The sequence below is a fragment of the Aegilops tauschii genome, chromosome 3 (genome assembly GCF_002575655.3).
Source record: "Aegilops tauschii subsp. strangulata cultivar AL8/78 chromosome 3, Aet v6.0, whole genome shotgun sequence".
In the NCBI taxonomy this organism is placed as follows: Eukaryota; Viridiplantae; Streptophyta; class Magnoliopsida; order Poales; family Poaceae; genus Aegilops; species Aegilops tauschii.
In genome coordinates this window covers 583,068,362-583,092,503 of record NC_053037.3, presented here as the reverse complement: position 1 = coordinate 583,092,503, position 24,142 = coordinate 583,068,362, and the positions used below count along the sequence as shown (strand labels likewise).

Here is a 24,142-nt window from a genome sequence, read left to right as displayed (position 1 = left end):
AGATCGGTAGATCAATTGTTGTTTGTCGGAGGAAGGGAGGGACACAACTAATGAGGTAGATCGATTGACGTGTGGGTAAAAACGAGTTATAAGGACATAGCTAGCTATATGTATAGCGAGAGATCGGTCGGTGTACGTCCATTTGTTAGAGGCAAATAACGCCCAGCGAGACGGATAGACAGAGAGAATGGAGCTAGGAGGTGGTGCGAGAGGCCCAACTACTAGCTAGATAGGGGGAGGAGTGTGCGGTTGTGAGATCGATGAAAAGAGGGGCGAGAGTTTACACGTGTGTCTGACCGTATGAGAGACACGAGGCAATGACACATAAAGGAGGAGATTGAAGGTGTGTGTGTATGTTGTAGGCAGGCATCGCTGGAGAGGTTTATCGATCGGTGTGTGTCGGAAAGGAGTTGTGGAGACTCGTGGAGAATGACCTAAAGAAAATAAAATGAATGTGCCCGGTGGATAGAATGCCGAGGGAGGGGGAGGGCGAGGAGGGCGTGTGCATGCACGAGAGAAAGTTAGTGGTAGCTACAAAGGTTAGAGGATTGTGTGGGTGTAAGAGCCTAACAAAGATCATAATTTGATATGAAAGCGTATTCATATATTTGAATAGGAGATCATAGTGTTTTAAACATTGCATGCATGAATATAGCGGTAATACACGTGTTGTGCACATGTTATACCATAATGTGATAATGCATGGCGTTTGCAACTCACAGCTAAATGCCGAACAATCTAAACCATACTATACATCAAACAATCTCACAATTTTTTTGAATTTGTGATAATGTGTGGCATTTGCAGCTTACAACTAAATATCGGACAATCTAAACAATACTATATATCGAACATTCTCACATTTTATTTGAATTTGTGGTAATGTGTGGTGTTTGCAACTCACATCCAAATAGTTGTAGGCGTAGGGGGCGGGGCACCATACATAATGTGATAAACACATTATACATATGAGACATGGTTTAGATTATGAAGATCTAGCTAGAGCTAGAAATGTAATGTGATTTGAAATCAAAATAAAGTGGATTCAATAAATCTAGTTCGAGTTCATATAGTACACATAGTTCATATGTAACTCGAGACTAATCATGTGGTGTGCTGTGAAGATAATACAGAAACGATGGTTTAACTTGACAATAATGATGATTTTAGATCTTATTAAAACAGAGCAACGAATTCAAATGCTTTGACTTCACAACAATCATTACTGTAGATCTTATTCAAATAGAGAAACGAATTCAAATTTAGTTCATATTGGAGCGGTAGTATATACGTTTGCAATGCACTAAAACGTTCATTTGAGTAGTAGGTTGCATGCATTATACACGTAGCGAAATATTTTAATTGAACATAACATGAATTCAAACTTTTGAATGACATTTGTAGTGCACATTGATTTGGTACAGTACACGTTAGGCTTGTCCGGAAATTTCAACCCGCGCCTTGTTAGCCCGAAATATTTAAGATATATCTTTGTCTCGTTGTGCTCCGACAACTCCCTCCATCTCAACCCGCGCCTTGCTATTCCAAAATTACAACGCGCGCGAAAACTCCCACCTCCTGTGAAATCCCGACACGCGAAATGCCCGTGGTACCCCTGAACCGAAAGAACCGCCTCAAATCGGTGGGGGTACTTTCGTAACTTACCCCACATTTCGGACAAGCGCGTCTCGAAGCCATGGTTCCCCACTGCCATCCCATCTGCCCACCCATTTGTACACCGAGGGTGCGAAAACCCGCGACTAAACTCCACACCCTGCTCCGTCCGCCACCCAGCCGGAGCCTCTTCCCCGACGACGTCGTCCACAGCAACACCTCGACGTCCCTCATCCACCATACCGGATGAGGATCCGTCGTCAATCTCATCGTCCCGCCGGTTCAGCCACCCCGTCCTCCACCTCCAAGGAGCTGCCCTGATGTTCCCCTCGTCTTTCGCGCCACCTCCATTCCCACACCACCGTCTTCACCTGCACCACCGGAAGAGCATCATCATCACCATTTCCTCTGATGAAGCTGCGGCCTAATCGGCGCCACTAAAGAGGTTGTACACTAATCGCCGTATTTTCTTCTTGATTCGATCTCACGGTGCTGCCGGCGCTCGGTCCCGAGCCGACACGGCGCGGCTCCATCCACGGCGGCGTCGCCGGCCACTTCCTCCACGACGTCGCTCCCTCGGCGGCGACGTCCACATCAGTAGGAGCTGTTGCTGCTTTAGCTCTGGCTCGCGCTGCTGCTCTGCTCTTGCTCTTGGTCCCCTGCCTGGTCTGCTATTGCTATTGCTCTTGCTCGCGCTGCTGCTCTCGCTCTTCCTCTTGCTCTTGCTTTCGATGCTGCTCCAATTTAGCTAAACTCCAGTCGACTGAATCGACTTTTCGGTCGGTCGATTTTCAGGGGGTGAGGGGGGCTTGGGGCTCGCTGGGGTGAAGGAAGAACCAGCCGCAGCGGGGAGGGGGGCTCGCCGGAGAGGTACCCCACTATCTATCTTAGGGTTCAGGATGGGGGCGGTGGTCGCCGGCGGTGGCGGGGCGTTGGCGGGGCGGTGGTGTGGGGATCGCCGGAGAAAAAGCTCGACACGGGGGGCCTAGAGGGATGGCCGGGGCGGCGGCAGACCGGCGGTGGGGAGTGTTTTCGGGGCGGGCGGGTGGCGCACCACCGGCCGCGGGCGGCGAGGGGCTGCTGTTTGGCCGGTGGTGGCTGGCGGCTCAGGGGGGTGGAGGTTGAAGATGAACCGCAGGCCCTTGATTTCGTATCCAACGGCTGCAAAATTGACTGACCAGAGATGAAAAAGTCAGTCGACCGACGTGTAGCCTCACCTTGCTAGTGCGTTCAGTTTCGACAGCAAAATTCAGTTTCGACAGTTAAGTTCAGTTTCGACAGTTAAGTTCAGAGATGAGTGGCTGATGTATTTTACATCTAGCACTTTGTGGTTATGTATTTTACGCCATGTATTGAAGATGCTATTAGAATTCCACTCAGGTTAACATTGTTCGTTGTCTCTCTTGTCCTGCTTCAGCCTCGGCGTCGTACAACTCACCGGAGCTGCTCCAACGACGAAACCCTCCATCACAGCGGAGCAGTACCTCGGGCTCCATCTCCAGACGCCTAAGATCTTCTTCCCCTCCTCCGACAGCAAAGTCAGCCGGAGCATCCTCACCGGCCAACCCAATCACGCTGAGATCGACATGGCTTCGCCAAAGAGGTTGTACACTTGTTGCATCTCTTTTTTACTCTACATGTTATATATATTGTCCACTGAGCACACGGATTTGTTCCTTTAGTGTCTCCTTGAAAGAAAAAACGTAGGAATTTTAATTTTCACTTGTCCTCCTTTTCAAATTCCTATTCATGAAGCACAAGACGGAGAGATAGTAGCATAATAGCATTATAACCGTACATTTTCTTGTGGTTTGACTTAATCTCACCATGCTTCTTTGCATCATGTGATCTTCCAATTGTTGTGAATCAAACACCCAGATTGGCAGAAATCCTGTGTTTTTAAATTCTCTGTTTTGCACGTGCATTCCTATCCTATTCATGTCTATTTCCTATCCCTGCATTGTTGGAATCCTCCAATTCAAACGAGCCCTTATAGAATTACTTCTCTTACAGATAGTTGTCAAAGAAAACCTTGCGTGGTTTGTCCCGCTCCTGCTGCGCCGTCGTCCACCCCAGCTCAGCTGCTCCAATGACAGAAGGGTCCAGCACAGCAGGGATCCGGCCTCCAGACTGTCTTTCGCCGCCTCAGATCTTCTTCCCCGACGCTGGCAGCCATGAAAACTGCATTACCATCATCAACCGAGCAGATGACCTCGAGGACCACACGGGTCCGCAAGAGAGGTCGCACTCTTTCGTGTCTAATTACGTTATGCATCGCTTAATATTACATGCTACTTTATAGTCGTGTTCACCGATTAGACTCTGAGTCAGCTCCAAACTAATGGTCAAACTTGAGTTTTTAAATGGTTGTGGGGTACATATCGGGGCCGCTATCAATAGTATCTATCTACTATCTGGTTAATCTCCGGTGTCTACTATGAGTTTCATGTTGGGTGGGAAACAAACAGTAAAGAAGCCATTATCTGTATTTTTTAACTGAAGCCATTATCTGCCTGCTATTATTGGTTTTGGGTCTATCCATAGGTTGCTACCATCACTCTGGATTTCTGCATGCACTCCTTACATAATCTCACTATGTTTTATTCCTATGCATGACAGTTATTGTAAACAATGGAACTGAACATGTAGAGCAAAAGAGACGAGCCTTGCGTGGCAATAAAATTTCATGCAGACGTCGCTCCATGGTAGGCGCAAAGGCAGCCCCCCCTCCACGCATTTCGGATTGTAATGAAGAGGAAAATATCTGTTCTGAGGGGGATTCAGAAGGAGAAGACAACTCCTATTTACGCCCTCAGGTCTTCGCTCTAACTTGGCATGCTGATGTTGGTTATATCATGCATATGGTGTCTTGCATTGCTTACTTTATACATCAAATATTTCATCTGCTCCTTTGTGCGAATGCCATCTGTTTAGTTTATTCATCGTTTATGTGAATTATGCAACGCCATCTTGTTTAGCCAGGCATCATATATGTGAATTTTGCAATGCCATCCTGCTTAGCCAGTCATCTTATATGTAAATTATATCAGGCCATCCTTTTTTTTCGTTACATATTACATTTGTCAACAATGTTTGTACATTCAACTGCTCTTCGTGTGCATCAGCCATTTGACACGGTGATGGAAAATTCTGGAGTGAAAACAAGGTCTTCAGAGCAGACTATGCTATCTGACGAAGCGCATATCTCGCTGGTTACGGATAGCTCCTTAGAGGAGGATTCAGAGACAGATGACCAGTCCTATTCCCCCCCCCCCCCCCGCCGAGGTGTATGCTCTAACTTGGCAGGGTTATGTTGCTCATATCGTGCGTATGGTGTCTCGCATTGCTATGTCATTTGATTAGTTTAGACATGCTTTGTGTGAATGCCAACCTGTTCAGTGTCTAATTACCATATATGTGAATTATGCATTGCCATCTTGTTGCAAGACATTATATATGTGAATTATACAATGCTATCTTGTTGCAAAGGCATTATATATGTGAATTATGCAATGCCATGCTGTTTAGCCAATCATCATGTATGTGAATTATATCATGCTATCATTTTTTGTATTACGTGTTCCATTTGTCGAAACGTTTGTATATTCAACTACTCTTCCTGTGCATCAGCCATTTGAAGCGGTGATGGAAGTATCTGGAGTGAAAACAAGGTATTCAGAGCAGACAATGCTACCTGCTGAAGCAGACATCTTGCTGGTTACAGAGAGCTCCTCAGAGGAGGATTCAGAGACTGATGACCAGTCCTATTTCCCCCTGAGGTCTATGCTCAAACTTGGCAGGGTTATATTACCCATGTCATGCATGTTGTCTTGCATTGCTTAGGTTTTACATCATATATGGATTGCCATCTGCTTACTTCCTTACTATATAAATCATATATTTGAATTATATCATGCCATCATGTTTACATAGTACATACACATCATCTATCTGAATTATGGCATGGCAACCCATTTAATGAAGACATCATATAGTTATATCATCTCATCCTGTTTAGTGTTTACAGTCATCCTATTTTGAATTATGGCATTCTATCCGTGAATGTATGTGAATTATGGCATGCCAACCTATTTAATAAACACATTATATAGTTATGTCATGTCATCCTATTTACATAGTCTCATATTTTGAACGATGTCTTTCCATCTTTTTTAGTTAGCCATCATAATGTGAAATTGTGTCATGCTATCCTGTTTAGTTAGCCATCATATATGTGAAATTGTGTCATGCTATCCTGTTTGGTTAGACAACATAAATATGAATTACTTCATGCCCTGTTTTATTCCCCACTATCCATTGCACCTGTCTATCATACAATGTCTATACTTTCAATTACTTTTCTTATTTATCAGCCATTTGAATTGGAGAGCGTGATGGCAGTATCTAAGGGAGTAACAACAGTCTTCAGACAAGATAGTGCTACCAGTTGATGCAGATAGAACCACGGTTGTACTTGCCAAAGGACCAGATCCACCACACATAACCTAGACTCTCGCAGATTGTACCCCTACCCAGTTGGACAGAGAACCAGCTACACCCCTTCTAACCCCAACCCCGACAGATAGTAACCCAGTTCCAGTTGACACAGCACCGTCTCCACCACAGAGCACCCAAACACGAGCAGTTAGTAAGGGAACTGCAGTGCCCAAAGCACGAGGACCACCACTCCGAATCCCAACTCAACGCTTAAAGGAGAAGAAGATTTGTTCTCAGGTCAGGTTCTGTAGCTATGGTTCATACTCCTTTTCTCTTGCATTACTGTATTTACTCATACCAACTATTTTCAAATTTGAAGGATGGAATTGAAACTCCAATGGCGCAACAGGTATGTTTTAAACATGTTTCTTTAACTGGTTTGCTGTTGTAACCTGCTCTATGTTGATTTCATTTTCAATTGAATAAACAGTTATATTCTCATGTCATGCACATTACAAGTGTTGTTATTGCTCTATAGTTACCCACACTTATATTCTGCCTATTCTGCTTTGTCTTGAACAAATATTATTTGAACTGTGTCTCTATCTTGATTTGGCAACAAAAACTAGAATGATATAGACCATAAAGTGACCATCGTACATAGATATATGTTTGTTTCATGCTGTTATCCTGTCCACTTTACTACTGAACTCATTTACCAAAATGAGTTTCATATACAACATGGTAAACATGTGATGTGTCTGCTTGTTTCTCTTTTAGAATGCGGACAAAATATTGGAGAACAGTACCGCGTTATCCAATGGTAAAGGAAGTAATGCAGATAAGGTTCAAGATAGTGAGACATCCCTGTTGGTCTCCAAGAAAGCTGATAAGAACTATCTTGACGATAGTGAGGGAACCCAAAAGTCCTGTCTTGATGTAGTGTTCGAGTTACTGGCCACTACTGCTGGCACAAGCTCTTCGAACTCACTGCCTGAATCAGTTCGTCTTCTTGAGTCTCAACTTCAAGTTGAAAGACATTGATCAGATGTGCTGCGATAGGAAGCTGAAGGACTGAGGAAGTCCCTGCAGAATTCAGATGCATATTTTTTGGTGCAACAGCAAGCGCTGGAGGATTTAAGCGCCAAACAAGAGAAAGTTAATAAGCTTGCTAAGCATCTTGTCAGCATTATGGGTACCCAGGATATTGTTTCTTGAGATCTTCTGAAGTGGTTTCAGTTCTGGATTTGTTTTGCTGCGGCGTTTATTTGCGCTGGTCGCCAACTTTGACAACAAGTGTATATGATATACTGCTTTGTTCCCTATATTTGCACTGGTGGCGAACTTTGATGCCCAGTGGATGTAATATGTGTAATAGCCGTGATAGCCTAGCGTTAGTTGCTTGCTTATTTATTTCCTTGTTGTCTTGTTTATTTGTTTGCTTGTAGTAATTGCAGTTCTTTCTCCGCGGTTAGCTAGTGGCTGCAATAACCTATTTTTTAAAACTAGGCCACAATAACCATGGGCTAATATTTACTGTAGTGACACTGGGCCTCCTACTGGCCGTAGAAACAGTGGGCCTTCTACGGGCCGTAGAAACAATGGGCCTTCTACGGGCCGTAGAAACAATGGGCCTTCTGCGGGCCATATCATCAATGGGCCTTATACGGGCCGTATGATCGATTGGCCAAACATGGGCCAAACAGACCGCATTATGGCCGTAAACGGGCTAGAGTTGGAATCGTCCATTCATGGGCCGACCATAACGGGCCATCGTTAATAGGCCGTATTTGATGACGCTATGAAAATGGCCCAACGTATTAACGGACCACAAACGGGCCGACTGTAACCACGGGCTGAATTTGGCCCACAAGTAGAAAATGACAGTAACGGGCCGTAAGTAAACGAATGCTGGAAATGAGCCCAAGAATAAATGGGCTCTGAGAAGGCCGAAAGATAACATGGGCTGGAAACGGCCCAACGGAATAACGAGCCGTTAATGGGTATAAAGTGATACACTGTTCATTACGGGCCAGTTTCACCACGGGCCGTTAATGGGTGTAAAGTGATACACTGTTCATTATGGGCCAGTTTCACAACGGGCCGTTAATAGGCCAAGAGTTACATAGGGCCTCATATGGGGCGATAGACGTCATGGCCCATACATGGGCCAGAAGTGAAAACGGGCTGGAATCATATTGGATGACCCAGATGACACTACTGGGCCTAATTCGGATAGGGCGTAACGGGCCTTGGGTTAGCGGGCTGTAAATGGGCTATATGTGAACAGGCCATTAACAGGCTTTCCATGGGCCGGCCCGCCACCTTTTGACCAAGTCAAACGGGCCGGCCTTTTCACATGAATGGGCCTCTGTTGGGCCGTGCCACGTGTCGACGTATCATAGGCGCCTTCTGTCCAATGAGTGGATGACATCTGTCCCAACGATGAGGCGACACGTGTTTCCTCCAGCCAATCATGATTTTACACATGGAAAATCCCCATTGGTCGGGGCTGTTAACGGGTTATCGGATCCAAAACCCGACCCGATAGCTTAACGGCGTTCCGTTACGGTGGATGCCACATGTCGGTCACCCTTGACGAAAGCACTTCTGTGACACGCGATTTATCATCATGGAAGTGGACACTTCCATGATGATAATTTTGGTAATGTCATGGAACACTTCTACGACAGCACAGGTATGACTATATTGATTCTGTCATAAATTTGTCATGGATGTACATGCATGACAAAAAACGCGACCTACTGTGACAAACACGTATCATCACGGAAGTGTATTTTTTTGTAGTGCTTGCAAGTCAATAGTCACCTACTATGTGTTATGATCCGGCAACCCCGAAGTGACAATAATCGGGACCACTCCCGGTGATGACCGTAGTTTGAGGAGTTCATGTATTCACTAAGTGTTAATGCTTTGGTCCGGTACTCTATTAAAAGGAGGCCTTAATATCCCTTAGTTTCCAATAGGACCCCGCTGCCACGGGAGGGTAGGACAAGAGATGTCATGCAAGTTCTTTTCCATAAGCATGTATGACTATATTCAGAATACATGCCTACATTACATTGATGAATTGGAGCTAGTTCTGTGTCACCCTATGTTATAACTGTTGCATGAATGATCGCACCCGGCATAATTATCCATCACTGATCCAATGCCTATGAGCTATTCACATATTGATCTTTGCTTAGTTACTTTTCTGTTGCCACTGTTACAATTACTACAAAACTGCTACTGTTACTTTTGCCACTGTTACCGTTACTTCCATACTACTTTGCTACTAAATACTTTGCTGCAGATATTAAGTTTTCCAGGTGTGGTTGAATTGACACCTCAACTGCTAACACTTGAGAATATTCTTTGGCTCCCCTTGTGTCGAATCAATAAATTTGGGTTGAATACTCTCCCCTCGAAAACTGTTGCGATCCCCTATACTTGTGGGTTATCAGTCACCAACTCCGAAGTGGAGAGTGCAATGAACCATCGACGCTGGAGGGCCGCTATGCGCGACCCCCATTTTACTGAAGAGGCATTCAATGCCTTCAGCTCGGCGGATGCATACCTTCGAGCTGCTTGAGATGGGCTTGTCGGAGCCACTTCTCAGCTTTCAAAGGATATGCGGGTAAGATCGTACTGTGTAGATTTAATAATCATATGCCAGTAGCCCCCGAGCCTTGAAGCAGTTGGCCCAACTGATTTAAGGGTCGTTACCTCATCAGATACTCACGGAGAGGAATGACACACTATCCAAGGAGCTGGAAGAGTGCCGGACTAAGCTATCTATTGCCACCGTTGAGCTGGAGAAATCCACCGCCTGGTAATGTTCCCCTCCATCCAGAAAAATATAATCATATACCAGTAATGTTAATACTGTTGTATTTTCTCATCGCGGGATCGTTAGATCAACTGAAAGAGGAACTGAAAGCCGCGCAGGCGGGTAAACAACAGGCCGTAAGGCAACTAGCCGCTGGCGAACCGGTGTTAACATGGACTAGAGATGATAAGAACAAGCTGAAGGATTCCAACACCCTGCTAGGCGAAGAGCTAAAAGACGTGCGAGCCCAGCTAGTGGACGCCGTAAAAGAGAATAGGAAGCTACGGGGCGGCATACTCAGTATGCTTTGGAACTTACCTTCATGTAGTGTGGTAAAGAAATGAGTTAACAGATTTATGTCTGCAGGTATGCTGACTGGCCGTCCCGAAGAGGAAATGTCCGGATCTCAAGGCGATCTGCTACAAGAGCTGTCCCAAGTGCACGATCAAGCTCGAAAAGCAATGCGGAGCGTTGCCAAGGCTTTCTGGCCATCCGCCTCCCCTCCAGGAAGTATGGGGGAGCTTGTGGAACTATTCAAGGGAGCTTGGCGCCGCTTTAAATTATGGAATATATTGGCATGCCAAGAAGGTGCTCGGGAAGCCTGGGCCATGGTGAAAACACGGTACACCAAACTTGATCCGAATCATATGGCCCCCGGGTCGGGCCTTGGGGGTCAGATGGACCAGAAATTCCAGTGAGCCTTGTATATGACCAAGTAAAGAAAGCCGCCAAGTTTTCACAAGAGGATTGTAAGCTAGACAGCCTGTTAGACGGTATAGAAGAAGAAGTTTTTGAGTCTGAGTGACTATGTACTTCAATTGACAAATTTGTCCCTAGCTGAATTGTAAATTAATTGTCATGGCAGACCTTTTCGCTTCAACCTCCGGACCCAAAGGTGCGGAGTGTTTCCGAATACCGGACTAGTAATAAATACCGGGGCATGCGTGGAAACCACGCGTAGGGGTCATAGTTGCTTGAACAGACAAGTTGTATCCGGCTAGCAATGTTATATTACTTGTTTATTGTAAGGAACATCTTCCATAGAGAATAGTTCCGTTAAGGGTTCCTTTCCCTGGGTGAACATGCGTTAGTATGCATGCCCAAACTAAGATTCGAAAAATCGCAGTATACGTAATATCTGGGGGTTCATAGTGTAATCAAGGTAAAACATCTTTAGTCCGCCGACCGATTATTCCCTTAAGAACGCTAGCGTTCGGCTTCACCCAGTCTGAGGTACAAGTCCGGATGACCCAGTTGTAACAATCGCAGAGGTGCTCCCTTTATGCCCTAGCCGAACAAATGGGAACATAGGGCATAAGCACAGGAGCCAGGCAACCCTGCTTGGCAAAAACTTAAGTCATAAAGGTGCATATGATGTCGAAGAAAAGGTACATATGAGAAAAGGACACATATGTTGTAAGCTTGACGCTCGGAAAATGATAATAAACTTCTGTAAAAGAAGCCCTCAGGTATTATGGGCGTGTACATTTAAGGATGTGTACCTCATAAGTGTACGGTCTATCCATACAAGAGCTATAAAGCTAAAGAAAAAATTGAAAGAGAGAAAAAATAGAAAAAGGAGAAAAAGAAAACGAACAATGAGTCCGGCTCTAGGCGTAGAATCTCCGGAGTCTGGCGGCATTCCACGAGTTCGGCTCTAAGCGATTATCCAATGCATCAGGCGGTACGCGCCTCCAGTGAGAACTTCATCTATAATGAAGGGACCCTCCCACTTGGGCTTGAGTTTTTCCTTTTTCTTTTCTGGCAAGCGTAGAACAAGTTCACCAACATTATAAGTCTTGGCCCGCACTTCTCTGCTTTGGTATCTGCGAGTTTGTTGTTGATAGAATAAGGAACGGGATTTTGCAACATCGCGTTCCTCCTCCGGGGCATCTAAACATCGCGTTCAAGCTCGGCTTCTCTCTCTTCATACATGCGCACTCGAGGTGAGTAATGAATGATGTCGCAGGGCAAAACAGCCTCTGCGCCGTACACCATGAAGAATGGTGTGTGACCGGTGGTGCAATTGGGCGTGGTCCGCAGCCCCCAGAGTACAGAGTCGAGCTCCTCGACCCAGTGTTTGTCTAACTCTTTTAAAGACCGCACTAGTCTAGGCTTAATGCCGCTCATGATAAGACCATTGGCCCGTTCGACTTGACCGTTTGTTTGTGGGTGATAAACGGAGGCATAATCGAGCTTGATGCCCAGGTTAGCACACCAGGTTTTCACTTCCTCGGCTGTGAAATTGGAGCCATTATCGGTGATGATGCTGTATGGGACACCATAACGGTGTACAACACCGGATATAAAGTCTATCACTGGTCCGGCTTCAGCCGTTTTAACTGGTTTGGCCTCTATCCACTTAGTGAATTTATCCACCAAGACCAGCAGATATTTTTTCTTATGGCTTCCCCCTTCAAGGGGTCCGACCATGTCAAGCCCCCAGACCGTGAAAGGCCAAGTAATGGGGAATGTTTGTAGAGCGGTAGGCAGCATATGGCTTTGATTGGTGAAAAGCTGGCATCCTACACAACGTTGGACAAGGTCCTGTGCATCTGCTCGGGCCGTCGGCCAGAAGAAACTGGTATGGAAGGCTTTACTTACAAGAGCCCGAGCCGCGATGTGGTGACCGCCGAGGCCAGCGTGGATTTCGGCCAGGAGCTGCCGTCCTTCCTCTTCGGAGATACATCTTTGAAGGACTCCGGTAGCGCTCTTATTGTAGAGCACTCCTTCATGGACCTTGTAGGCTTTCGAACGCCGAACAATGCATCGCGCCTCATTCTGATCCTCAGGGAGCTCTCGCATATTGAGGTAGGCCAAGAAGGGTTCGGTCCATGGGGCAATTAGTGCCATTATTAGATGTGCCGATGGTGTTATTTCGGTGGCTGAGCCCCCGATGATATCGGTATGGTGTTCGGAATCTGGGGGTATAATCGGATCCGGACAAGAGTTGCAGCTCTCATCCTGCCATGCCACGGATGGCTTAAAGAGCCGTTCCAAAAAGATGTTAGGCGGGACGGGGTCACGCTTGGCGCCCATGCGAGCAAGGACATCCGCTGCTTGATTACTTTCTCGAGCCACATGATGAAACTCGAGTCCTTCGAACCGAGCTGATATTTTGAGTACGGCGTTATGATAGGCCGCCATCTTCGGATCCTTTGCGTCGAAGTCTCCATTTATTTGGGATATTGCAAGGTTTGAATCCCCGCGCACCTCCAGGCATTGTATGCCCATGGAGACAGCCATCCGAAGACCGTGCAATAAGGCCTCGTATTCGGCTGCGTTATAGGAGTCTGTATATAATATTTGGAGTACGTACTGTATTGCGTCTCCTATGGGGGACGTTAAAACAACGCCCGCTCTAGACCGGCCAGCATTTTAGAGCCATCGAAGTGCATGACCGCTCTTTAGGGAGCTCGGCCTCTGTCCATTCGGCGACGAAGTCAGCCAATACTTGGGATTTGATGGCTCGGCGTGGTTTGTATGTTATATCAAATGGCAAGAGCTCAATGGCCCACTTGGCGATCCCGCCTGTAGCGTCACGGTTGTTTATGATGTCATTGAGTGGTACTTCGGAAGCCACCGTGATCGAGCACCCTTGGAAGTAGTGCCGTAGCTTCCGGGATGCCATGAAGACCGCATATGCTATCTTTTGGTAATGAGGGTACCGGGATTTGCATGGTGTGAGGATAGTGCATCCATAGTATACCGGTTTCTAAAGTGGGAACTTATGTCCGTCCTCCTCTCGTTCGACGACGAGCACTGCACTCACCACCTGGTGTGTTGCAGAGATGTATAATAACATGGGTTCGCCGATGTTCGGCACGGCCAGGATTGGGTTGCTTGCTAAAAGAGCTTTTATTTCTTCCAGTCCGGTCGTTGCCGCATCCGTCCACTCGAAGTGGTTGGTGCGTCGGAGCAGGCGATATAGTGGCAATGCCTTTTCTCCTAATCTGGAGACATAGCAGCTTAAAGCCGCCACGCATCCGGCTAGTTTTTGGACCTGTTTGAGGTCTGTTGGTGTAGCCAGTTGTGACAAAGCTCGGATTTTGGCTGGGTTTGCCTCAATTCCTCTATTGAAAACGATGAAGCCCAGCAGTTTTCCGGCGGGGACGCCGAAAACACACTTTTCCGGATTGAGCTTGATGTCATATGTGCGGAGGTTGTTGAATGTGAGACGCAGGTCGTCTACTAGTGACTTGACGTGCTTAGTTTTGATGACGACGTCATCCACGTATGCTTCGACCGTATTGCCGATTTGTTTCTCCAAGCATGTTTGAATCATGCGCTGGTAGGTGGCGCCGGCGTTTTTCAGCCCGAAGGGCATAGTGTTGAAGCAGAAAGGCCCATATGGGGTAATGAATGTCGTTGAGGCTTGATCAGACTCCTTCATTTTGATTTGATGGTATCCGGAGTATGCGTCGAGGAAACACAGTGAGTCGTGTCCTGCAGTAGCATCAATGATCTGATTGATGCGAGGGAGGGGGAAGGGATCCTTAGGGCAGGCCTTGTTGAGGTCTTCGAAATTGACGCACAGGCGCCAGGATTTATCCTTCTTCGGTACCATCACCAAGTTTGCTAGCCAGTCCGGGTGTTTTATTTCTCTGATGAACCCGGCCTCGATTAACTTGGCTAGCTCCTCCCCCATAGCTTGTCGTTTGGGTTCGGAAAAGCGCCGCGGTGTTTGCTTGACCGGCTTGTATCCCTTTAATATATTGAGGCTGTGTTCGGCCAACCGTCGTGGGATTCCTGGCATGTCAGAAGGGTGTCAGGCGAATATGTCCTAGTTCTCGCGCAGGAACGCGCGTAGTGCGGCGTCGACCGTCGGGTCCAGCTGTGTCCCGATGGAAGTTGTCTTCTTGGGGTCCGTCGGGTGGACTTGAAATTTGACTGTTTCATCTGCTGGTTTGAAGGAGGTGGATTTGGGCCGCTTATCAAGGATTACATCGTCCCTATCCACCGTGGAGCGTAGTGCGGTTAATTCTTCGGCCGCGAGGGCCTCGGATAGTGCCTCGAGGGCCAGGGATGCGGTTTTGTTTTCGGCGCGGAGTGCTATGTCCGGATCACTGGCAAGAGTGATAATACCATTGGGCCCGGGCATCTTGAGCTTCATATACCCGTCATGAGGTATGGCTTGAAAGCGCGTGAATGCATCTCGCCCCAACAGGGCATGATATCCACTGTTGAAAGGGGCTACTTGGAAGGTTATCTATTCGGACCGATAGTTCTCTGGCGTGCCGAATACCACATCGAGTTTAATTTTTCCCGCGCATCTTGCTTCCCGACTAGGAATGATTCCTCGAAAGGTCGTATTACTGTGTTCAATGCGGCTCCTGTCTATTTGCATTTTATCGATCGTGTCCTCGTAGATGAGGTTCAGTCCGATGCGCCATCCATGAGCACTTTAGTGAGCCGCAAGCCATCCACAATTGGATTGAGGACCAAGGCGGCTGGTGCCCGGACTGTCCGGAGTTTTGGTTCGTCATCGGCATTAAAAGGTATGGCCGTGTCATTCGAGGGGTTTATTGCTCCGACTTGGCGGACTTCGGTGAGGTCACGGAGTGCCCTCTTGCGCCGATTGTTTGAAGCGAAGGTCTCGAAGACCGTTAATACTCTGAGATCGTCGTCTTCCAAGGAGTGTTGCTCTGAGGTGTTTTCGGTGAGGATATCCTCGCCGCTCTTGGCCACTTGTCGGAGTATCCAACATGCTCTGAGGCTGTGGGTTGATTCGGTATCCGGTGTCGTGTGTATTTTGCATGGCTTATCGAGCCATCCCTCGAGAACGGTTCCTCGTCCCGTAATGGGTTTAATTTTCTTGCCTGCGGGGTCGGCTACCCCGCGAGGGTGCATCCTTTTTGCCCGCCAGGGAGGTGGCGTGAAGGTCGGTGGTTCCCAACGAACTGTTTGAGTTTTCCAGGCGCTTTCCATTGCGCAGTACTTCTATACTATGGTCGCCAAGTCAGTGAAGTGTAATACGCGACAGCGGTTGAGGGCATTGAGGATTCCTTCGTCCGTGCAATTATTGTAGAATACTGAAATCGTGTCCTCGTCGCGGCAATCTTTAATCTTGTCCTTGACAAGGAGGAATCTGGCCCAAAAGTGATGGACCATTTCCTGAGACTTCTATCGTACGTACATGAGGTCGCATACATCCGGAGCACCAGAATTGCTTGGTGAATATTGCTTGTGGTGGGTGGGTGGCCTTAAATTCGAGCCCTGACCCGATGTGGAGTCCGGAGTTTGAAAAACTTTCGAGTTTATTAGTTCTGGCTCCGGGATGTCCAAAGATTCTTTAGGCTCAGCGCCCGATTCTAAGTTCGGAGGACTGAGACTGTCGCCCCGGAGGCGGGTATCCGTCTCTCCGAGCTCGGAAATCCGAACATAGCTCGTTTTCAACATAGGGGAAGAGTTGTTGTTGTTCTACTTCTCTACGACCGCTATCTGATGGGTGATCGGGGGAGATTTGATTTCTCTCTGATCAGGTTTAAGCCCAATCTGATCATAGTCTGTACCGACCCCCAGGGCGGCGATGCAATCCAGGAGTTCGTTTAAAGACGACAAATCCGCCGGATCCGTCTGTTTGGAGTATTCGGAGCCAACACGGAGACGATTTTCGATGACATGGAAAGTCACCATCGGCTTAATGGCCGAAGGGGCGGTCATGGTAAAGCTGCCCAGCCGGAGGGTTTGGCCTGAGGCCAGGGCTCCTCCGGAAGTGATATTGTCCTTGATAACAAGGTGGCCCATCAATCTTGTTGTCGAAGCCATAGAGGAACTCTCAATGAAAGCAGCAATGTCGGTGTCAAAACCGGTAGATCTCGGGTAGGGGGTCCCGAACTGTGCGTCTGAGGATCGAAGGTAACAGGAGACAGGGACACGATGTTTACCCAGGTTCGGGCCCTCTTGATGGAGGTAATACCCTACTTCCTGCTTGATTATCTTGGATGAGTATGGGGTTTACAAGAGTTCATCTACCTCGAGATCGTAATGGCTAAGCCCTAGATGTCTAGCCTGTATGATTATGATTGCCTCTACGGACTAAACCCTCCGGTTTATATAGACACCGGAGGGGACTAGGGTTGTACATAGTCGGTTTACAGAGAAGGGAATCTTCATATCCGAATGCCAAGCTTGTCTTCCACGCCAAGAGGAGTCCCATCTGGGCACGGGGGAACGCCTTCCACATTGTACCTTCACGGCCCATGAGTCCGGCCCAGGTCACAGAGCTCGGACGCCTGAGGAACCCCTAATTCAGGACTCCTTCACCCCGGGTTCCCGTTTACCATGTCGGGTGGCGAGCATTAGGGTTAAATCGAGCGAAGGAAGGCTGAAAACCCTCCCTACTTGCATATCGACCTAATAAATGTATATATGGGTAAGCCCTCGGGCTTCCACCACTTTGCTACTTTAAGAAAGAGGAAGAGAAGTTTTGTTTTAAGTAAGAGGAAGAGAAGTTGCTTGTATGATCCTAGTTGGCTCTAGTAATGCGTGCTGCTTCTAAGCTGTGTAATATGTAAAGAGCCAATACACAGTTTTGACGTGGCACTTCCTTATGAGGCTGGACTATCCCGCATGGAGGTTCTGGACTTATAGTGTGAAACCCACACTTCGAGGCAACGGTAGGGAATCTTGTGAAAACTTGGGCTCAATTTTGTTTTTTCATGTTGCTATGACCTACCCTAACACAAAAAAGGGAAAAGACGCATGGTCTATGCTATTTAGAAGCCGATCAAAGGGCTAGACGACGCGGGACCCATGCATCAGGGTTATGTCTGAAACCGGGCGAGGGAGGCTTGGAAAACCTCCCCTACTTGCATGTGGCCCTAATATATTTATGTAAGGATGGTGTGTAAGGTGGAAGAATTCAATACACAACTTTGATGTGGAACTTTCTTCACAAACATGACTGTCCGACACGAAGCTTATGGACATATAGTGTGAAACCCCTATTTCGAGGCAACGGGAGGGTATCTTGTGAAAACATGGGATCAATTTTGGTTTTCCATGTTGCAATGACATACCCTAACACAAATAAAGAGAATAGACGCATGTTCTACCTCCTTCCGAAGACGGTCAAAGTGCGCAGTTCCCACACATCAGGGTTATGTCTCAATGTTTTTTTGGCATTGAAGATGCTCTAGTGCGTTGGGTGGTTGAAAATTTTCATGGTGAATGGACACTCGAGGAGGTCTCACAAAAATGGCCTCAAAGAAACTTCAAAAAATAGCTGATTTTATCTTTATTTGGTGAGCGTTCCTCGTATGCCGATTCACCATGAAATTTCACAAGCACCTAGCTAGAGCGTCTCCGATGCTAAAAATAACACTTTTTTTATTTGTCGACTATCTGTTTTTGAATTTACTTTTTTTTAGACAAATGTTTTTGAATTTACTGCCCATCAGATGCAGGTGCAGATGAGCCTGGGCCGAGACGTGGATTATTGGTTTGCTTGTTTTTCTATTGGGAAAGGACAAGTGGGTGTGGATTATGGATCGAAGCAACTGGCGTGACCATTTCCGTGGGTGGGGATTGCACGAGTCAATTTGGAGATAGCAGGTGCAGTGCTTCTTCTAGGATTTCAGATCGGAAGTTTCTGGTGGAGGATTTGACCTTAATTATATTTAATATCCTCCTATTTGAATTGGGGGCAGAATTTGGCGCATATTTGCATCTTCCCGGTTAATCGTTTCTTCTGTATCTTCAAACTTGGTTTTTCCCTACCATGCTCTGGGTGTTCCTTCTCTGTCCTGAGCAGATAGATTTCGCCCCAGGCCGAGATGGCCGAAATCCGTTTTTCTCGGCCGAAATTCAAAACACAGATCCAGGGTGCCACTAGTAGTCAGAATGGCGATGGCTGAGCTGGGTAGCCTGACATGGCGAGCACTACTCCTCGGGTGGGTACAACCAAGAGGACCACGGATGGAAAATATTCTGTAAAGCATAGGCGTGGTCACCCAAGTGGCTACCATTGGGATGATAACCCTGGTGGGTCCACCTCCAGTGCAGAGAGCTAGCAAGGTTGTAGTGCTGAGTTGCTGGAGGACGACGACGACTTGGTATATCATTGACTTGGAGATAGCCTACTGCAGCGCGGAACGGTTGCCTGGTGCTGGTGCGTCTCCTGTTCGTGTACCTGGCGGATCATCATCCATCATCGAGGAGCAGCCACTAAAGCAGTACGTCTTCACGGCACTGGTGGCCGGCGTCGTGGAAATTTGGTACGTTGTCAAATATGAAAAGCTCCATTTTGTGCTTCTGTTGTGGCATGTCAGGCTACATGACTGGATTTTTTATCAGCATTCGAAATAACTATGGAAAGCAGCCTTCTCCACCGACATTCAAGGTGTTGCCATGTTCGAAGAAGAGGAGATTTGGAGCGTCGGCGTTAGCGCTGGGCCAGGTGCGCCGCTCCCTTAACTTCGAGGGGGTGGCTCCCTCGGACATCGGCGCTGCAGAGGGGAACGATGCTAAGGTGTCGGACGTCTTCATTACGGAGGCGACCACAACCATCAAAAACATGATACCACCTGCTCCCCCGTTGCTTCATGTTATTTGTGGTAATTGTCCACACATTTAATGGATGCATGTTGAACTGAGGGGAAGGACTCGAAGGAGCCCTATTTGCTTATAGGGAAACACTTCCTATCTATAGACTGATAGGAGGCCAACGTCAGACCAGTGGACTGCCCTCGATTCAGTTGGGTCGGACAGTCACAGATTGTGCCCATATGTTAAAAAAAAAAGAATATCCCCTCGTCCAGAAACAAACAACCCACAAACCCCGCCCATAACATCTCCCTGATCGATCAACTATCCCCGTATCCCTCCTGATTCCAATCGCCGCAACCGCAGGCACTGCCCGGAGCTCTTCCACCTCGCTCGCACCGCCCAGATCCCCTTCTCCGATGGCCTCGCACGCACCTGCCTCCTCTTCTCTTCTAGCAGCACGTCCACTTCCTTCCCTTCCACCGTGCTGGAGGGCCACCCTTCCGTACGTGGTGTCGCGCTCATCTCCAACGGGGTGGCCGCTGGTGTTGTTGCCTAACCCTGCAGCTTGAGGATCATCAGATGGCCCGAGGATAAGAAACCATGAGAACAAGTGCGCGTCCCTTTTGGCTGAGTTTTTTCACTGTGCTCGTTGCGCTACTATTTTGAGATTATATGGATATATGCTTTCAAATTTCCATGCTTCCTACGTATCATATTTGTGCTTCTTCCTGGCATACAATTCGCTTCATACATAACATAGTTGTACTTCTTCACAGTGTATGGTTTGCTTCGTATGTTTGATACATACGCTTCTATGCTGTGTTCAACTTGTTTCCTTTGCATGCTTCGTAATGTTTTGTAGGCGTCGTTTTTGAATTCAAGTCAAACAACTCATTTCTTTATAATTTTTGCAGTGTCGATAACAAGAGAAGAACATGCCTACCGACAACAAGAATAACATGATGGTTGATACAAGGCGCACGGTGCACAACCTGAGATCTGTTTGGAAGCAAATAAGCTAGCTTGGCACACCCTCGTTTGTCACAAGCCAAGATCGTCGGCCTCTCAATAGCGCCAATGCTCACTAACGTTGACACCCGCGGCGGCTTTGGGGGAGAAAATGAAGCTTGTCAAGACTAGGTCGGACGCAGTTGGATGGAGCATAGAGGAGAACTATGGATTAAGAAGCAATAAGATTTGTATTTGGAAGCATTACTTTCAATCAATGGAAGCAAATTGTGAACATTTGTATTTTTTTCATACACGTCCTAATGTGCTTGAAACATGTGTACATATGATAATGGTTATTTTTTTGGAGACAAGATTTTTATGTTTCGAAGGGGTGACATGCATCAAATATTCGCTGGAAACAAGATTTTTATGTTTCGAAGCAAAATTTTCCATTAAGAAACGAATTTCTATTAAACTGTAGCACGTTGATTTCACCGTGGATGCAAATTCATCAGTAGGCAGAAGCACGTTTAATTCACCATGAAATAAATCTATTGCTCCAAAGAAAAGAAAGCATCACGTTGGGAAAAAAATCTACATGTCCACATGGCTGACAAAACCCACATTCGAAGCAATTTTAGTTTTTAAGCGAAAAATATTGTTTGGAAGCAATTTTTAAATAATATTGGAATCAAGAATGCTAAATAAGGAAGCAAACCTCCTCACGTCCAAGCCCACAGCGGATAGAATCTTGCATTTAATTAGCCGTAATTTAAGGTAGTGGTTATGGAAATAAATCACAATTACTATCCATACTAACTAGCCGGACGCTCCATTTACTAGGCCTCATCGTACGCTGTAGATTAACCCAATCCTACGGCATTTGACTAGTCTGATAGATGCAAAGTATCAGTAGTCTGATGCCTAGTGATGCCCTTATATATATTGTTACGTTTTCTCAGATGCACATTGCTTATATTGTTACGTTCTCTAATATACACAGCCTAAAAAAATTGGGGAGGGGGCTCTGCTTGAAACTACTAGAAACTCTGCTTGAAATAAAATATGTACTTGATCCATACTACTGGAATTTAGAAGAAAAAAATCTCACCCAAATATACAATATAGCAAAAAAATAAAGAACACACAAAAAGGGGAAACACATGGGGATATTCTCTCTGCTTGAAAAAAGTATAGCAAAAAAGGACACACGTGGAGATATCCTCTGCTAAGAATGGGGAAATGGAAATAAATCTTACTAATCTCTGTTGATCCAAAATATATTTTGACTACTGGTAAAAAAGAAACTATTAATCTGCACTTTGTCCAAACTACTGGAACAAACAAATCCCCCTCAAATAGGAAACATGAAGATAACTACTAATCTCTACTTAAAACAATCTACTGGAACCAACAAACAGAAGAAATTGAAGGAACACCTACTCTCAGGTCTACAGTATGACAGCTGGAAAAAACAAACAGAAGAAATCAGTGGAACGCCTACCCAGCCCAGCAAACAGCCCACCGAGAAAACCCTCCCTGTCCCCCAACACAAAGAAGCCTGACAAATAAACAAACAAACGGGCTGGACACACGAGTTACACAAGCCGAAGCAAGACAACCCACTTCCAGTGCGAATCTTGAAGCAAACAAAGATCCGATGGATGGCATGTCGACTGAGGCTTCACTAAATCTCAATGGACTGAGATTTAGCGAGTCCGTTTTACAATTACTGCTCCAACAAATTAAACTGAATTCCCTTGCCTAATTACAGTACTGCTGATTTAGCTAGCTATTTTTTCCTTTTTTTGGGTCCTGTTTTATGGCAACCAGGTTTGCTTCGTTTTTTTGAGCAACTTTTTGTTTTGAGCAACAACCAGGTTTGCTTCGTAGTGAAGCCCGGTCGTTGTGCTGGTTTAGTTTAAGTGGATTGCTTTTGCATGAGTGCGCTATACTGTTTAGTTAGCACCTGACACATGTGTACATTATTGCATTGCATGGTCGAACTCACATGCACCCATGGATAGAGATATATACAATCTCTTCCATGCATAAGCACAAGACAGATAATAGCCTTTTCCAGAAAAGAAAAGGACATGCAGTAGACGATAATCATTATACTTGTGTGCATAAGACAAACAATAGACAATATGGAAAATAAGTAGCTGCATTACAAGCATATAATTATTCAGAATTGCATAGCTCGGGCCGAGAACCACCAATAAATTTTATATTTCTGTGCAGCAACACGGCGGAAGAGCGCCCCCTTACATAGGTATGCAGCAACAGATTGGAAAATCGCGACCCGCACACGAGTTATAGTAGAAAACCATGCCACTACCCTCGCAGATAGCTTTGCATCCAGCATCAGAGATACATGCATCCAGCGTCTCACACACCGCCTTTTTAGTAGATTCTACAAAATACAACATATGCACATTTATCAAACAATATGTGCTTTATATAGGTTAATTGAGGTTTGCTTCTGTACACCACCTAGAAAACGGTTACAAAGGTGGAGATTAAGAGTTACCCGTTCGATAAAAAAAATGTCTAGTATGGCCTTTTATATCCAAATCAATTGTTTCAATGTATGATCTGCAGGCTGGTGCTGCAATAGCCAATAGACATGGGTAGCTCGCCTACCGCCGAGGGCGGACATGTTGCAAGCCTATAGTGGCATAATGATTTCATGTACGCTCGACTGCCGTTAGTGATCTGATTTAATACGAAAACTTCGATCTTTCAAGTCTCCTAACTATACTAATCTGAGTTGTATAAAACTCTTCTATTAAAAATTCACGCTCAAGATCTGTTCTACCTATCGTACTAGCACTAAATAAACTACAACACATACCATCAAACATGATCAACATTCAAGGCTATCTATAATCAAGAAGACTCAAATATTTATATGTGTAATCACCGTGGGCCTGATATATGTCCTTGTGGGAAGTATTGGTAAGTCATGGAGCAGCGGGTGTCATAGAGAAGGTTAGCCATCATTGGTTCTAGTTTCTTTATTGCGGAGCAGGTGCCACTGTTGGTTCTAGCCTCTTGATTGAGCCGTCGGGAAGATAGTGGTATGAATTTGTTAATCATTTAAGCAATTTTAACACCCGTGTAAACTTTTCAAAGGGGGTGTACGAAAGCATTAACAAGTTTAAGAATTTGGAAAATGCATATCAAAGTAAGGAGATGTCTTACATACCAGTGCCAGCATGGCAACATGGCAAGGTAAAGCTTATAGTAGCAAACACCACCAAAGCAACAACCATCAGGCACACGATCGTCGATCGTGTTGTAGTGCTCCCGATGAGTGCCATGAAACAAAGATGTTACTTCTATTCTATTCGTCCGTCCTTCTTATGTTCGTCTGTGTTTGGTGCTGCCAATAAACTCCTTCGTTTGCTGCTATTTATATTAGAGAGGCACAATAGCATCTTATGCAATGACCTCGCATCCAAGTATTTCTCCTGAATAATTATTGCCATGTCTTGCTGGTTCTACATAAATGACATATACTATTTTATATAAATGGTATGCATTTCATGTTATTTATATGTAGTACTAGTTTCGATATAGTCATAGTCAAATATTAGGCATTGATCTTCCATTTATTTTTCATGCAATGGTATTAGTATTACAACATTATAGAAAATTGCATATGTCTTGCTGGGGCAAATAAATGCCGCATATCTTAGGTAATCATCTTGCATCCATGTATTTGTCTTAAATTATTGTTGCCACATCTTGCTGATTCTACATAAATATCTTACATTCTTTTATATAAATGTTTCGATTTCATATTTATTTAAA

General features: G+C 45.8%; 1 long non-coding RNA gene across 1 annotated transcript; it reads right to left on the bottom strand.

Annotated features, from left to right (window-relative positions):
- Positions 1-22,425: 22,425 nt before the first annotated feature.
- On the bottom strand, positions 22,426-23,735 carry LOC120976236 (uncharacterized). Its single transcript, XR_005771484.3, has 2 exons — positions 23,535-23,735; positions 22,426-22,739 (listed from the first exon to the last, which is right to left on the bottom strand). It is a non-coding gene; the product is annotated as an uncharacterized lncRNA (long non-coding RNA).
- Between the last annotated feature and the right edge of the window lie 407 nt (positions 23,736-24,142).